Source organism: Lissotriton helveticus, chromosome 4_1 (genome assembly GCF_964261635.1).
Source record: "Lissotriton helveticus chromosome 4_1, aLisHel1.1, whole genome shotgun sequence".
NCBI classification, from domain to species: Eukaryota; Metazoa; Chordata; class Amphibia; order Caudata; family Salamandridae; genus Lissotriton; species Lissotriton helveticus.
In genome coordinates this window covers 1,671,042,567-1,671,058,111 of record NC_136063.1, presented here as the reverse complement: position 1 = coordinate 1,671,058,111, position 15,545 = coordinate 1,671,042,567, and the positions used below count along the sequence as shown (strand labels likewise).

General features: G+C 34.0%; 13 non-coding genes across 13 annotated transcripts; 7 read left to right on the top strand and 6 right to left on the bottom strand.

The window, feature by feature from the left end:
* The first annotated feature begins 44 nt into the window (after nucleotides 1–44).
* TRNAQ-CUG (transfer RNA glutamine (anticodon CUG)) lies at nucleotides 45–116 on the top strand. The gene has a single exon. It is a non-coding gene; the product is annotated as a tRNA-Gln (tRNA).
* Nucleotides 117–942: 826 nt separating this feature from the next.
* On the bottom strand, nucleotides 943–1,014 carry TRNAQ-UUG (transfer RNA glutamine (anticodon UUG)). Its single transcript has one exon. It is a non-coding gene; the product is annotated as a tRNA-Gln (tRNA).
* Nucleotides 1,015–2,564: 1,550 nt separating this feature from the next.
* TRNAQ-CUG (transfer RNA glutamine (anticodon CUG)) lies at nucleotides 2,565–2,636 on the top strand. The gene has a single exon. It is a non-coding gene; the product is annotated as a tRNA-Gln (tRNA).
* An 826-nt stretch (nucleotides 2,637–3,462) lies between these two features.
* On the bottom strand, nucleotides 3,463–3,534 carry TRNAQ-UUG (transfer RNA glutamine (anticodon UUG)). Its single transcript has one exon. It is a non-coding gene; the product is annotated as a tRNA-Gln (tRNA).
* A 1,550-nt stretch (nucleotides 3,535–5,084) lies between these two features.
* On the top strand, nucleotides 5,085–5,156 carry TRNAQ-CUG (transfer RNA glutamine (anticodon CUG)). Its single transcript has one exon. It is a non-coding gene; the product is annotated as a tRNA-Gln (tRNA).
* Nucleotides 5,157–5,982: 826 nt separating this feature from the next.
* TRNAQ-UUG (transfer RNA glutamine (anticodon UUG)) lies at nucleotides 5,983–6,054 on the bottom strand. The gene has a single exon. It is a non-coding gene; the product is annotated as a tRNA-Gln (tRNA).
* A 1,550-nt stretch (nucleotides 6,055–7,604) lies between these two features.
* TRNAQ-CUG (transfer RNA glutamine (anticodon CUG)) lies at nucleotides 7,605–7,676 on the top strand. Its single transcript has one exon. It is a non-coding gene; the product is annotated as a tRNA-Gln (tRNA).
* An 826-nt stretch (nucleotides 7,677–8,502) lies between these two features.
* TRNAQ-UUG (transfer RNA glutamine (anticodon UUG)) lies at nucleotides 8,503–8,574 on the bottom strand. The gene has a single exon. It is a non-coding gene; the product is annotated as a tRNA-Gln (tRNA).
* Nucleotides 8,575–10,124: 1,550 nt separating this feature from the next.
* On the top strand, nucleotides 10,125–10,196 carry TRNAQ-CUG (transfer RNA glutamine (anticodon CUG)). Its single transcript has one exon. It is a non-coding gene; the product is annotated as a tRNA-Gln (tRNA).
* Nucleotides 10,197–11,022: 826 nt separating this feature from the next.
* On the bottom strand, nucleotides 11,023–11,094 carry TRNAQ-UUG (transfer RNA glutamine (anticodon UUG)). Its single transcript has one exon. It is a non-coding gene; the product is annotated as a tRNA-Gln (tRNA).
* Nucleotides 11,095–12,644: 1,550 nt separating this feature from the next.
* TRNAQ-CUG (transfer RNA glutamine (anticodon CUG)) lies at nucleotides 12,645–12,716 on the top strand. Its single transcript has one exon. It is a non-coding gene; the product is annotated as a tRNA-Gln (tRNA).
* An 826-nt stretch (nucleotides 12,717–13,542) lies between these two features.
* TRNAQ-UUG (transfer RNA glutamine (anticodon UUG)) lies at nucleotides 13,543–13,614 on the bottom strand. The gene has a single exon. It is a non-coding gene; the product is annotated as a tRNA-Gln (tRNA).
* Nucleotides 13,615–15,164: 1,550 nt separating this feature from the next.
* On the top strand, nucleotides 15,165–15,236 carry TRNAQ-CUG (transfer RNA glutamine (anticodon CUG)). The gene has a single exon. It is a non-coding gene; the product is annotated as a tRNA-Gln (tRNA).
* The last annotated feature ends 309 nt before the right edge of the window (nucleotides 15,237–15,545 follow it).

The window sequence follows — 15,545 nt, the reverse complement described above, 5'->3', positions numbered from 1 at the left end:
GCGCTCTCTTTTGTCTCAATGGAAAAATGACTCATGTATGGGAGGGTTCCATGGTGTAATGGTTAGCACTCTGGACTCTGAATCCAGCGATCCGAGTTCAAATCTCGGTGGGACCTGCTTGAATTATGAGATTTACTATTTCACCCATTTCTTAGAATTTGGTCTTGGAAAAACATAACGTCAATGTTTTATACTGATACTTATCAACGTATAAGTATGCATCTATGTATACATAGCTATATCCGTCTAGATAGCGATAAGACTATATAAAGAAATCAATTATTCATAAACATATGTATTGAAGCTGAAAACTAAAAACTGTTGTTTCCCATCCACAATTTAAACGTTAGGTTCATTTCCTCTCTCATCTATATGACCAGTAATGAGATAGTTAATTTTTGCTGATTTCTTATATGACAACATGCTTGACTTACACAGTGCATTTAATTGTGAATTTCTTTGAAAGAGAAATTCAGATTATTACCTTTGACACGTCTTTCGAAAGATTTTACTTTATGGTTATGGATTTACTTTAGAAAATCAGAGTGTAAATATATGTGTGTCTGAATTTCACGATTGTTATTCAAAACGTCATATCTTCTGTCCCCATAATACACAATTTGATTCCTCAAGTTTTGTTTTAATGAAGGATTTCCAATTAAAAAGTTCCATCTTCCCCTTATCAATAACAGTAAGATTTAAGAAAGTAATATCTTGCATCAGCCCCCTGTGATGAGTTTGAGAAAACAGAGTCAGCTCGCAAAATGTCTCATTATTTTGAGCCATTTAATTTCCATGTTTTCTAAAAGTTCTATCATTTGCTCACATCGAATAGACTTTCAGAATACAATCAATAAATTAATGTTTCACTCTACCCGTGTTAGATTTGTGATATTTATGAATACACTTGACAGAAAAAGATTTGATCAACAGTCATGAAAGTGGTCCCACCGAGATTTGAACTCGGATCCTTGGATTCAAAGTCCAAAGTGCTAACCATTACACCATGGAACCTCCCATGTGACAAGGGAGCAAATTGCTGCAGCAATGTGAACATTTCAAAGTTTTTAATGTTCTACAGTCAAAGACCAACAGAATGTTATTACTTTTCTATTCTGTTCAACTTTTGCAAATTGAACTATGTTAGGGAAGGATGTTGCCCAGAGGACTCAAGTAACGCTATCACTCTGTTGAACAGTACTTTTTATGTGAGATACGATTTTGCAATAAAATATAAGATTCCCCCGTGAATGCAATCTCTTCTCTCAAAATGAAAAGCTCAACCTGGTACAGGTGGTTTGATGGTATCATGCTTAGCACTCTAGACTCTGAAAACCGGGATCTGAGTACAAATCACAGTGGGACTTATCTAAACTTTACGATTTTCTTTTTCCATTCAGTTCTTAGGATTATTAATTGGAAAAACATCTCATTTACTTATAAACTTGTACATATCCACTTTACACGTATGTATCTCCCTATATCTTGCTATATGTCTCTGTATATTTATAGGACAACATAAACACATACATTATAAAAATGCATATAATTAGTAGAGGTGAAAATAATGAAAAGTTGTTGCCTCTCCACATTTGAAACATGAGCTTCTTCTCCTTACTCTTCTATATGTCATGAAATTGAGATAGTCACTTTTTACTCAATTTTGATCTAACAATATAGTTGATTTATACAAAGCATATCATATGATTTGTGAATAATCTTAAAAGAGAAAATTAGATCAGTACCTGTGAGGCCTCCAAGCAAAAGCTTATGTTTCACGATTGCAGATCGACTGTTGAAAATCAGCATGAAAAACGTTTTATTTCACAATTTCCATACTAATATACAAAAACATTTGTACTATCTGAATGATACCGTCATTGTGGTTCTCTAGGTTTGATTTAAGAACACTTCTCTTTCAAAATGTGCTAAATTCGCCTTATCAATAGCGCAGAAAGCTTCAAAAAGGGATGCTGGGAATCAGGCCTCTGAAATGCATTTCAGAAAAACAGGATAGGATTTCTTAATGTCACACTATTTTGTGTAGGAATGTGATGTAAACGTATTATAATGTTTGTATTTCTGTAACTTGTTCAAGCTGATGGACGTTTTGAAAGGAATCAATAATTGTCTCTTTCAACCTACTGGTGTTGGATTTGAGCTATCAATAAACAAAGGTGACAGAAATAGAAAAGGTCAAGAGTAATAAAATAGTACCCCCAAGATTTGGACTGGTACCTTTGCATGCAAAGTCCAACGTGCCAATCATTGCTCTTTGGCGCAGCCCATGTGAGAGACAAAGAAATGGGTGTATTAGTTTGGAAATGTAAAATGTTTTAATATGTTACAGTCAAAGATGATCATTATGATATAACTTGCCTATCCTGATAAACGTTTGCATATTTAACACTGTTAAGGAGAATGTATCTGAACAGAATCAAATCACATTATAGCTCTTTACACTATGAGCATTCAACAGAGATATCGTTTCATCAATGTAAGAAATGCCCCCGCACTAATGCGCTCTCTTTTGTCTCAATGGAAAAATGACTCATGTATGGGAGGGTTCCATGGTGTAATGGTTAGCACTCTGGACTCTGAATCCAGCGATCCGAGTTCAAATCTCGGTGGGACCTGCTTGAATTATGAGATTTACTATTTCACCCATTTCTTAGAATTTGGTCTTGGAAAAACATAACGTCAATGTTTTATACTGATACTTATCAACGTATAAGTATGCATCTATGTATACATAGCTATATCCGTCTAGATAGCGATAAGACTATATAAAGAAATCAATTATTCATAAACATATGTATTGAAGCTGAAAACTAAAAACTGTTGTTTCCCATCCACAATTTAAACGTTAGGTTCATTTCCTCTCTCATCTATATGACCAGTAATGAGATAGTTAATTTTTGCTGATTTCTTATATGACAACATGCTTGACTTACACAGTGCATTTAATTGTGAATTTCTTTGAAAGAGAAATTCAGATTATTACCTTTGACACGTCTTTCGAAAGATTTTACTTTATGGTTATGGATTTACTTTAGAAAATCAGAGTGTAAATATATGTGTGTCTGAATTTCACGATTGTTATTCAAAACGTCATATCTTCTGTCCCCATAATACACAATTTGATTCCTCAAGTTTTATTTTAATGAAGGATTTCCAATTAAAAAGTTCCATCTTCCCCTTATCAATAACAGTAAGATTTAAGAAAGTAATATCTTGCATCAGCCCCCTGTGATGAGTTTGAGAAAACAGAGTCAGCTCGCAAAATGTCTCATTATTTTGAGCCATTTAATTTCCATGTTTTCTAAAAGTTCTATCATTTGCTCACATCGAATAGACTTTCAGAATACAATCAATAAATTAATGTTTCACTCTACCCGTGTTAGATTTGTGATATTTATGAATACACTTGACAGAAAAAGATTTGATCAACAGTCATGAAAGTGGTCCCACTGAGATTTGAACTCGGATCCTTGGATTCAAAGTCCAAAGTGCTAACCATTACACCATGGAACCTCCCATGTGACAAGGGAGCAAATTGCTGCAGCAATGTGAACATTTCAAAGTTTTTAATGTTCTACAGTCAAAGACCAACAGAATGTTATTACTTTTCTATTCTGTTCAACTTTTGCAAATTGAACTATGTTAGGGAAGGATGTTGCCCAGAGGACTCAAGTAACGCTATCACTCTGTTGAACAGTACTTTTTATGTGAGATACGATTTTGCAATAAAATATAAGATTCCCCCGTGAATGCAATCTCTTCTCTCAAAATGAAAAGCTCAACCTGGTACAGGTGGTTTGATGGTATCATGCTTAGCACTCTAGACTCTGAAAACCGGGATCTGAGTACAAATCACAGTGGGACTTATCTAAACTTTACGATTTTCTTTTTCCATTCAGTTCTTAGAATTATTAATTGGAAAAACATCTCATTTACTTATAAACTTGTACATATCCACTTTACACGTATGTATCTCCCTATATCTTGCTATATGTCTCTGTATATTTATAGGACAACATAAACACATACATTATAAAAATGCATATAATTAGTAGAGGTGAAAATAATGAAAAGTTGTTGCCTCTCCACATTTGAAACATGAGCTTCTTCTCCTTACTCTTCTATATGTCATGAAATTGAGATAGTCACTTTTTACTCAATTTTGATCTAACAATATAGTTGATTTATACAAAGCATATCATATGATTTGTGAATAATCTTAAAAGAGAAAATTAGATCAGTACCTGTGAGGCCTCCAAGCAAAAGCTTATGTTTCACGATTGCAGATCGACTGTTGAAAATCAGCATGAAAAACGTTTTATTTCACAATTTCCATACTAATATACAAAAACATTTGTACTATCTGAATGATACCGTCATTGTGGTTCTCTAGGTTTGATTTAAGAACACTTCTCTTTCAAAATGTGCTAAATTCGCCTTATCAATAGCGCAGAAAGCTTCAAAAAGGGATGCTGGGAATCAGGCCTCTGAAATGCATTTCAGAAAAACAGGATAGGATTTCTTAATGTCACACTATTTTGTGTAGGAATGTGATGTAAACGTATTATAATGTTTGTATTTCTGTAACTTGTTCAAGCTGATGGACGTTTTGAAAGGAATCAATAATTGTCTCTTTCAACCTACTGGTGTTGGATTTGAGCTATCAATAAACAAAGGTGACAGAAATAGAAAAGGTCAAGAGTAATAAAATAGTACCCCCAAGATTTGGACTGGTACCTTTGCATGCAAAGTCCAACGTGCCAATCATTGCTCTTTGGCGCAGCCCATGTGAGAGACAAAGAAATGGGTGTATTAGTTTGGAAATGTAAAATGTTTTAATATGTTACAGTCAAAGATGATCATTATGATATAACTTGCCTATCCTGATAAACGTTTGCATATTTAACACTGTTAAGGAGAATGTATCTGAACAGAATCAAATCACATTATAGCTCTTTACACTATGAGCATTCAACAGAGATATCGTTTCATCAATGTAAGAAATGCCCCCGCACTAATGCGCTCTCTTTTGTCTCAATGGAAAAATGACTCATGTATGGGAGGGTTCCATGGTGTAATGGTTAGCACTCTGGACTCTGAATCCAGCGATCCGAGTTCAAATCTCGGTGGGACCTGCTTGAATTATGAGATTTACTATTTCACCCATTTCTTAGAATTTGGTCTTGGAAAAACATAACGTCAATGTTTTATACTGATACTTATCAACGTATAAGTATGCATCTATGTATACATAGCTATATCCGTCTAGATAGCGATAAGACTATATAAAGAAATCAATTATTCATAAACATATGTATTGAAGCTGAAAACTAAAAACTGTTGTTTCCCATCCACAATTTAAACGTTAGGTTCATTTCCTCTCTCATCTATATGACCAGTAATGAGATAGTTAATTTTTGCTGATTTCTTATATGACAACATGCTTGACTTACACAGTGCATTTAATTGTGAATTTCTTTGAAAGAGAAATTCAGATTATTACCTTTGACACGTCTTTCGAAAGATTTTACTTTATGGTTATGGATTTACTTTAGAAAATCAGAGTGTAAATATATGTGTGTCTGAATTTCACGATTGTTATTCAAAACGTCATATCTTCTGTCCCCATAATACACAATTTGATTCCTCAAGTTTTGTTTTAATGAAGGATTTCCAATTAAAAAGTTCCATCTTCCCCTTATCAATAACAGTAAGATTTAAGAAAGTAATATCTTGCATCAGCCCCCTGTGATGAGTTTGAGAAAACAGAGTCAGCTCGCAAAATGTCTCATTATTTTGAGCCATTTAATTTCCATGTTTTCTAAAAGTTCTATCATTTGCTCACATCGAATAGACTTTCAGAATACAATCAATAAATTAATGTTTCACTCTACCCGTGTTAGATTTGTGATATTTATGAATACACTTGACAGAAAAAGATTTGATCAACAGTCATGAAAGTGGTCCCACTGAGATTTGAACTCGGATCCTTGGATTCAAAGTCCAAAGTGCTAACCATTACACCATGGAACCTCCCATGTGACAAGGGAGCAAATTGCTGCAGCAATGTGAACATTTCAAAGTTTTTAATGTTCTACAGTCAAAGACCAACAGAATGTTATTACTTTTCTATTCTGTTCAACTTTTGCAAATTGAACTATGTTAGGGAAGGATGTTGCCCAGAGGACTCAAGTAACGCTATCACTCTGTTGAACAGTACTTTTTATGTGAGATACGATTTTGCAATAAAATATAAGATTCCCCCGTGAATGCAATCTCTTCTCTCAAAATGAAAAGCTCAACCTGGTACAGGTGGTTTGATGGTATCATGCTTAGCACTCTAGACTCTGAAAACCGGGATCTGAGTACAAATCACAGTGGGACTTATCTAAACTTTACGATTTTCTTTTTCCATTCAGTTCTTAGAATTATTAATTGGAAAAACATCTCATTTACTTATAAACTTGTACATATCCACTTTACACGTATGTATCTCCCTATATCTTGCTATATGTCTCTGTATATTTATAGGACAACATAAACACATACATTATAAAAATGCATATAATTAGTAGAGGTGAAAATAATGAAAAGTTGTTGCCTCTCCACATTTGAAACATGAGCTTCTTCTCCTTACTCTTCTATATGTCATGAAATTGAGATAGTCACTTTTTACTCAATTTTGATCTAACAATATAGTTGATTTATACAAAGCATATCATATGATTTGTGAATAATCTTAAAAGAGAAAATTAGATCAGTACCTGTGAGGCCTCCAAGCAAAAGCTTATGTTTCACGATTGCAGATCGACTGTTGAAAATCAGCATGAAAAACGTTTTATTTCACAATTTCCATACTAATATACAAAAACATTTGTACTATCTGAATGATACCGTCATTGTGGTTCTCTAGGTTTGATTTAAGAACACTTCTCTTTCAAAATGTGCTAAATTCGCCTTATCAATAGCGCAGAAAGCTTCAAAAAGGGATGCTGGGAATCAGGCCTCTGAAATGCATTTCAGAAAAACAGGATAGGATTTCTTAATGTCACACTATTTTGTGTAGGAATGTGATGTAAACGTATTATAATGTTTGTATTTCTGTAACTTGTTCAAGCTGATGGACGTTTTGAAAGGAATCAATAATTGTCTCTTTCAACCTACTGGTGTTGGATTTGAGCTATCAATAAACAAAGGTGACAGAAATAGAAAAGGTCAAGAGTAATAAAATAGTACCCCCAAGATTTGGACTGGTACCTTTGCATGCAAAGTCCAACGTGCCAATCATTGCTCTTTGGCGCAGCCCATGTGAGAGACAAAGAAATGGGTGTATTAGTTTGGAAATGTAAAATGTTTTAATATGTTACAGTCAAAGATGATCATTATGATATAACTTGCCTATCCTGATAAACGTTTGCATATTTAACACTGTTAAGGAGAATGTATCTGAACAGAATCAAATCACATTATAGCTCTTTACACTATGAGCATTCAACAGAGATATCGTTTCATCAATGTAAGAAATGCCCCCGCACTAATGCGCTCTCTTTTGTCTCAATGGAAAAATGACTCATGTATGGGAGGGTTCCATGGTGTAATGGTTAGCACTCTGGACTCTGAATCCAGCGATCCGAGTTCAAATCTCGGTGGGACCTGCTTGAATTATGAGATTTACTATTTCACCCATTTCTTAGAATTTGGTCTTGGAAAAACATAACGTCAATGTTTTATACTGATACTTATCAACGTATAAGTATGCATCTATGTATACATAGCTATATCCGTCTAGATAGCGATAAGACTATATAAAGAAATCAATTATTCATAAACATATGTATTGAAGCTGAAAACTAAAAACTGTTGTTTCCCATCCACAATTTAAACGTTAGGTTCATTTCCTCTCTCATCTATATGACCAGTAATGAGATAGTTAATTTTTGCTGATTTCTTATATGACAACATGCTTGACTTACACAGTGCATTTAATTGTGAATTTCTTTGAAAGAGAAATTCAGATTATTACCTTTGACACGTCTTTCGAAAGATTTTACTTTATGGTTATGGATTTACTTTAGAAAATCAGAGTGTAAATATATGTGTGTCTGAATTTCACGATTGTTATTCAAAACGTCATATCTTCTGTCCCCATAATACACAATTTGATTCCTCAAGTTTTGTTTTAATGAAGGATTTCCAATTAAAAAGTTCCATCTTCCCCTTATCAATAACAGTAAGATTTAAGAAAGTAATATCTTGCATCAGCCCCCTGTGATGAGTTTGAGAAAACAGAGTCAGCTCGCAAAATGTCTCATTATTTTGAGCCATTTAATTTCCATGTTTTCTAAAAGTTCTATCATTTGCTCACATCGAATAGACTTTCAGAATACAATCAATAAATTAATGTTTCACTCTACCCGTGTTAGATTTGTGATATTTATGAATACACTTGACAGAAAAAGATTTGATCAACAGTCATGAAAGTGGTCCCACCGAGATTTGAACTCGGATCCTTGGATTCAAAGTCCAAAGTGCTAACCATTACACCATGGAACCTCCCATGTGACAAGGGAGCAAATTGCTGCAGCAATGTGAACATTTCAAAGTTTTTAATGTTCTACAGTCAAAGACCAACAGAATGTTATTACTTTTCTATTCTGTTCAACTTTTGCATATTGAACTATGTTAGGGAAGGATGTTGCCCAGAGGACTCAAGTAACGCTATCACTCTGTTGAACAGTACTTTTTATGTGAGATACGATTTTGCAATAAAATATAAGATTCCCCCGTGAATGCAATCTCTTCTCTCAAAATGAAAAGCTCAACCTGGTACAGGTGGTTTGATGGTATCATGCTTAGCACTCTAGACTCTGAAAACCGGGATCTGAGTACAAATCACAGTGGGACTTATCTAAACTTTACGATTTTCTTTTTCCATTCAGTTCTTAGAATTATTAATTGGAAAAACATCTCATTTACTTATAAACTTGTACATACCCACTTTACACGTATGTATCTCCCTATATCTTGCTATATGTCTCTGTATATTTATAGGACAACATAAACACATACATTATAAAAATGCATATAATTAGTAGAGGTGAAAATAATAAAAAGTTGATGCCTCTCCACATTTGAAACATGAGCTTCTTCTCCTTACTCTTCTATATGTCATGAAATTGAGATAGTCACTTTTTAGTCAATTTTGATCTAACAATATAGTTGATTTATACAAAGCATATCATATGATTTGTGAATAATCTTAAAAGAGAAAATTAGATCAGTACCTGTGAGGCCTCCAAGCAAAAGCTTATGTTTCACGATTGCAGATCGACTGTTGAAAATCAGCATGAAAAACGTTTTATTTCACAATTTCCATACTAATATACAAAAACATTTGTACTATCTGAATGATACCGTCATTGTGGTTCTCTAGGTTTGATTTAAGAACACTTCTCTTTCAAAATGTGCTAAATTCGCCTTATCAATAGCGCAGAAAGCTTCAAAAAGGGATGCTGGGAATCAGGCCTCTGAAATGCATTTCAGAAAAACAGGATAGGATTTCTTAATGTCACACTATTTTGTGTAGGAATGTGATGTAAACGTATTATAATGTTTGTATTTCTGTAACTTGTTCAAGCTGATGGACGTTTTGAAAGGAATCAATAATTGTCTCTTTCAACCTACTGGTGTTGGATTTGAGCTATCAATAAACAAAGGTGACAGAAATAGAAAAGGTCAAGAGTAATAAAATAGTACCCCCAAGATTTGGACTGGTACCTTTGCATGCAAAGTCCAACGTGCCAATCATTGCTCTTTGGCGCATCCCATGTGAGAGACAAAGAAATGGGTGTATTAGTTTGGAAATGTAAAATGTTTTAATATGTTACAGTCAAAGATGATCATTATGATATAACTTGCCTATCCTGATAAACGTTTGCATATTTAACACTGTTAAGGAGAATGTATCTGAACAGAATCAAATCACATTATAGCTCTTTACACTATGAGCATTCAACAGAGATATCGTTTCATCAATGTAAGAAATGCCCCCGCACTAATGCGCTCTCTTTTGTCTCAATGGAAAAATGACTCATGTATGGGAGGGTTCCATGGTGTAATGGTTAGCACTCTGGACTCTGAATCCAGCGATCCGAGTTCAAATCTCGGTGGGACCTGCTTGAATTATGAGATTTACTATTTCACCCATTTCTTAGAATTTGGTCTTGGAAAAACATAACGTCAATGTTTTATACTGATACTTATCAACGTATAAGTATGCATCTATGTATACATAGCTATATCCGTCTAGATAGTGATAAGACTATATAAAGAAATCAATTATTCATAAACATATGTATTGAAGCTGAAAACTAAAAACTGTTGTTTCCCATCCACAATTTAAACGTTAGGTTCATTTCCTCTCTCATCTATATGACCAGTAATGAGATAGTTAATTTTTGCTGATTTCTTATATGACAACATGCTTGACTTACACAGTGCATTTAATTGTGAATTTCTTTGAAAGAGAAATTCAGATTATTACCTTTGACACGTCTTTCGAAAGATTTTACTTTATGGTTATGGATTTACTTTAGAAAATCAGAGTGTAAATATATGTGTGTCTGAATTTCACGATTGTTATTCAAAACGTCATATCTTCTGTCCCCATAATACACAATTTGATTCCTCAAGTTTTGTTTTAATGAAGGATTTCCAATTAAAAAGTTCCATCTTCCCCTTATCAATAACAGTAAGATTTAAGAAAGTAATATCTTGCATCAGCCCCCTGTGATGAGTTTGAGAAAACAGAGTCAGCTCGCAAAATGTCTCATTATTTTGAGCCATTTAATTTCCATGTTTTCTAAAAGTTCTATCATTTGCTCACATCGAATAGACTTTCAGAATACAATCAATAAATTAATGTTTCACTCTACCCGTGTTAGATTTGTGATATTTATGAATACACTTGACAGAAAAAGATTTGATCAACAGTCATGAAAGTGGTCCCACCGAGATTTGAACTCGGATCCTTGGATTCAAAGTCCAAAGTGCTAAACATTACACCATGGAACCTCCCATGTGACAAGGGAGCAAATTGCTGCAGCAATGTGAACATTTCAAAGTTTTTAATGTTCTACAGTCAAAGACCAACAGAATGTTATTACTTTTCTATTCTGTTCAACTTTTGCATATTGAACTATGTTAGGGAAGGATGTTGCCCAGAGGACTCAAGTAACGCTATCACTCTGTTGAACAGTACTTTTTATGTGAGATACGATTTTGCAATAAAATATAAGATTCCCCCGTGAATGCAATCTCTTCTCTCAAAATGAAAAGCTCAACCTGGTACAGGTGGTTTGATGGTATCATGCTTAGCACTCTAGACTCTGAAAACCGGGATCTGAGTACAAATCACAGTGGGACTTATCTAAACTTTACGATTTTCTTTTTCCATTCAGTTCTTAGAATTATTAATTGGAAAAACATCTCATTTACTTATAAACTTGTACATATCCACTTTACACGTATGTATCTCCCTATATCTTGCTATATGTCTCTGTATATTTATAGGACAACATAAACACATACATTATAAAAATGCATATAATTAGTAGAGGTGAAAATAATGAAAAGTTGTTGCCTCTCCACATTTGAAACATGAGCTTCTTCTCCTTACTCTTCTATATGTCATGAAATTGAGATAGTCACTTTTTACTCAATTTTGATCTAACAATATAGTTGATTTATACAAAGCATATCATATGATTTGTGAATAATCTTAAAAGAGAAAATTAGATCAGTACCTGTGAGGCCTCCAAGCAAAAGCTTATGTTTCACGATTGCAGATCGACTGTTGAAAATCAGCATGAAAAACGTTTTATTTCACAATTTCCATACTAATATACAAAAACATTTGTACTATCTGAATGATACCGTCATTGTGGTTCTCTAGGTTTGATTTAAGAACACTTCTCTTTCAAAATGTGCTAAATTCGCCTTATCAATAGCGCAGAAAGCTTCAAAAAGGGATGCTGGGAATCAGGCCTCTGAAATGCATTTCAGAAAAACAGGATAGGATTTCTTAATGTCACACTATTTTGTGTAGGAATGTGATGTAAACGTATTATAATGTTTGTATTTCTGTAACTTGTTCAAGCTGATGGACGTTTTGAAAGGAATCAATAATTGTCTCTTTCAACCTACTGGTGTTGGATTTGAGCTATCAATAAACAAAGGTGACAGAAATAGAAAAGGTCAAGAGTAATAAAATAGTACCCCCAAGATTTGGACTGGTACCTTTGCATGCAAAGTCCAACGTGCCAATCATTGCTCTTTGGCGCAGCCCATGTGAGAGACAAAGAAATGGGTGTATTAGTTTGGAAATGTAAAATGTTTTAATATGTTACAGTCAAAGATGATCATTATGATATAACTTGCCTATCCTGATAAACGTTTGCATATTTAACACTGTTAAGGAGAATGTATCTGAACAGAATCAAATCACATTATAGCTCTTTACACTATGAGCATTCAACAGAGATATCGTTTCATCAATGTAAGAAATGCCCCCGCACTAATGCGCTCTCTTTTGTCTCAATGGAAAAATGACTCATGTATGGGAGGGTTCCATGGTGTAATGGTTAGCACTCTGGACTCTGAATCCAGCGATCCGAGTTCAAATCTCGGTGGGACCTGCTTGAATTATGAGATTTACTATTTCACCCATTTCTTAGAATTTGGTCTTGGAAAAACATAACGTCAATGTTTTATACTGATACTTATCAACGTATAAGTATGCATCTATGTATACATAGCTATATCCGTCTAGATAGCGATAAGACTATATAAAGAAATCAATTATTCATAAACATATGTATTGAAGCTGAAAACTAAAAACTGTTGTTTCCCATCCACAATTTAAACGTTAGGTTCATTTCCTCTCTCATCTATATGACCAGTAATGAGATAGTTAATTTTTGCTGATTTCTTATATGACAACATGCTTGACTTACACAGTGCATTTAATTGTGAATTTCTTTGAAAGAGAAATTCAGATTATTACCTTTGACACGTCTTTCGAAAGATTTTACTTTATGGTTATGGATTTACTTTAGAAAATCAGAGTGTAAATATATGTGTGTCTGAATTTCACGATTGTTATTCAAAACGTCATATCTTCTGTCCCCATAATACACAATTTGATTCCTCAAGTTTTGTTTTAATGAAGGATTTCCAATTAAAAAGTTCCATCTTCCCCTTATCAATAACAGTAAGATTTAAGAAAGTAATATCTTGCATCAGCCCCCTGTGATGAGTTTGAGAAAACAGAGTCAGCTCGCAAAATGTCTCATTATTTTGAGCCATTTAATTTCCATGTTTTCTAAAAGTTCTATCATTTGCTCACATCGAATAGACTTTCAGAATACAATCAATAAATTAATGTTTCACTCTACCCGTGTTAGATTTGTGATATTTATGAATACACTTGACAGAAAAAGATTTGATCAACAGTCATGAAAGTGGTCCCACTGAGATTTGAACTCGGATCCTTGGATTCAAAGTCCAAAGTGCTAACCATTACACCATGGAACCTCCCATGTGACAAGGGAGCAAATTGCTGCAGCAATGTGAACATTTCAAAGTTTTTAATGTTCTACAGTCAAAGACCAACAGAATGTTATTACTTTTCTATTCTGTTCAACTTTTGCAAATTGAACTATGTTAGGGAAGGATGTTGCCCAGAGGACTCAAGTAACGCTATCACTCTGTTGAACAGTACTTTTTATGTGAGATACGATTTTGCAATAAAATATAAGATTCCCCCGTGAATGCAATCTCTTCTCTCAAAATGAAAAGCTCAACCTGGTACAGGTGGTTTGATGGTATCATGCTTAGCACTCTAGACTCTGAAAACCGGGATCTGAGTACAAATCACAGTGGGACTTATCTAAACTTTACGATTTTCTTTTTCCATTCAGTTCTTAGAATTATTAATTGGAAAAACATCTCATTTACTTATAAACTTGTACATATCCACTTTACACGTATGTATCTCCCTATATCTTGCTATATGTCTCTGTATATTTATAGGACAACATAAACACATACATTATAAAAATGCATATAATTAGTAGAGGTGAAAATAATGAAAAGTTGTTGCCTCTCCACATTTGAAACATGAGCTTCTTCTCCTTACTCTTCTATATGTCATGAAATTGAGATAGTCACTTTTTACTCAATTTTGATCTAACAATATAGTTGATTTATACAAAGCATATCATATGATTTGTGAATAATCTTAAAAGAGAAAATTAGATCAGTACCTGTGAGGCCTCCAAGCAAAAGCTTATGTTTCACGATTGCAGATCGACTGTTGAAAATCAGCATGAAAAACGTTTTATTTCACAATTTCCATACTAATATACAAAAACATTTGTACTATCTGAATGATACCGTCATTGTGGTTCTCTAGGTTTGATTTAAGAACACTTCTCTTTCAAAATGTGCTAAATTCGCCTTATCAATAGCGCAGAAAGCTTCAAAAAGGGATGCTGGGAATCAGGCCTCTGAAATGCATTTCAGAAAAACAGGATAGGATTTCTTAATGTCACACTATTTTGTGTAGGAATGTGATGTAAACGTATTATAATGTTTGTATTTCTGTAACTTGTTCAAGCTGATGGACGTTTTGAAAGGAATCAATAATTGTCTCTTTCAACCTACTGGTGTTGGATTTGAGCTATCAATAAACAAAGGTGACAGAAATAGAAAAGGTCAAGAGTAATAAAATAGTACCCCCAAGATTTGGACTGGTACCTTTGCATGCAAAGTCCAACGTGCCAATCATTGCTCTTTGGCGCAGCCCATGTGAGAGACAAAGAAATGGGTGTATTAGTTTGGAAATGTAAAATGTTTTAATATGTTACAGTCAAAGATGATCATTATGATATAACTTGCCTATCCTGATAAACGTTTGCATATTTAACACTGTTAAGGAGAATGTATCTGAACAGAATCAAATCACATTATAGCTCTTTACACTATGAGCATTCAACAGAGATATCGTTTCATCAATGTAAGAAATGCCCCCGCACTAATGCGCTCTCTTTTGTCTCAATGGAAAAATGACTCATGTATGGGAGGGTTCCATGGTGTAATGGTTAGCACTCTGGACTCTGAATCCAGCGATCCGAGTTCAAATCTCGGTGGGACCTGCTTGAATTATGAGATTTACTATTTCACCCATTTCTTAGAATTTGGTCTTGGAAAAACATAACGTCAATGTTTTATACTGATACTTATCAACGTATAAGTATGCATCTATGTATACATAGCTATATCCGTCTAGATAGCGATAAGACTATATAAAGAAATCAATTATTCATAAACATATGTATTGAAGCTGAAAACTAAAAACTGTTGTTTCCCATCCACAATTTAAACGTTAGGTTCATTTCCTCTCTCATCTATATGACCAGTAATGAGATAGTTAATTTTTGCTGATTTCTTATATGACAACATGC